This window comes from Mustelus asterias, chromosome 5 (genome assembly GCF_964213995.1).
Source record: "Mustelus asterias chromosome 5, sMusAst1.hap1.1, whole genome shotgun sequence".
In the NCBI taxonomy this organism is placed as follows: domain Eukaryota; kingdom Metazoa; phylum Chordata; class Chondrichthyes; order Carcharhiniformes; family Triakidae; genus Mustelus; species Mustelus asterias.
The window spans coordinates 133,859,093-133,860,207 of NC_135805.1; the positions used below are offsets into that span (position 1 = coordinate 133,859,093).

General features: G+C 43.1%; 1 non-coding gene across 1 annotated transcript; it reads right to left on the reverse strand.

Moving 5' to 3' along the window:
- Positions 1 to 241: 241 nt before the first annotated feature.
- On the reverse strand, positions 242 to 441 carry LOC144494512 (U2 spliceosomal RNA). The gene has a single exon (XR_013498082.1). It is a non-coding gene; the product is annotated as a U2 spliceosomal RNA (small nuclear RNA).
- Between the last annotated feature and the right edge of the window lie 674 nt (positions 442 to 1,115).

Consider the following 1,115-nt stretch of genomic DNA (forward strand, 5'->3'; position numbering starts at 1 on the left):
GAACATGTAGCAGGCTTGAGAGGAACAGGAAACTTTGGACAATAGGGCAGTGAGATGGCAATATTCATTTGGGAAGGTGTTATATATTTAAAAGGTTGCAGGTTTGCTTTGAAAGCTGATTTTTAAAATACTTTTCCAATTCAATCAAATCAAGTCCAATTCAGAGTCTCAACAAGTTGAGACATTTCCGATCCAAGCTGACAAGACAGGGCCTTCACACCTGTCTTGGGCCTGATCTACATGAGCCAAGCTGATTGGAGGAGGGGGAGGATTCCTCCTCCAAGGCTGGATCTCATTTGCATCTTAGCCAAAAGGCTGAGATGCCGCTTTTAAAAATTGCTTCTTATGAATATGAAGCTTAAATGTAACCTAATGGCCTCAACCAAGTGCAGCATCCAACCCATACTACACTTGATCTTAGCCAAAAGGCCGAGAAGCGCTGATCACACGATTTGATGGTGATGTCATTGGAGTGAGGCTTCTGTTTTACTTTCAGTTTGTACTCTGTAGTGTAGACAATGAACACCCCTTTCAATAAACCTTGCTGTTGCTACTTTGAATCTATGCGTGCAAACTACACCCTTTCTTTTTGTTTGAAATGCACAAGTCCAAAGACATGCAAATTAGGCAGATTGACCATGCTAAATTGCCCCTTAACATCAGGGGGACTAGCGAGGGTAAATGTATGGGGTTATGGGGATAAGGCCTGAGTGGGATTGTGGCCGGTGTGGACCCGATGGGCCAAATGGCCTCATTCTGCTCTCTAGGATTCTATGATTCTAACCCCAAACATTGTTAGCACATTGCAAAAGGCATTGTAGTTTTGGAAAGAAAGGATATCTTAGAGGAGGCAAGAATCCATTTGGTTAGAGTTGAGAAGCAAAAAACGATCATGCTACTGGATATGCCCTATTGATCTGAAGTTAGGTTGTAATTTTCCAGTCGTGCTCACCCCAAAACTGGAAAATTCCACCTGAGGTCAACAGACCTTTGCATGGTCCGGCCTCCCGCCTGCTACGATTCCGTGATGTGTGGGATGGGAAAATTCCATCCTTAGCGTGAAAGAGATAAAGGAGTAAATGATAAAGGAAAGCACAGAGATGTGTATGAAATAT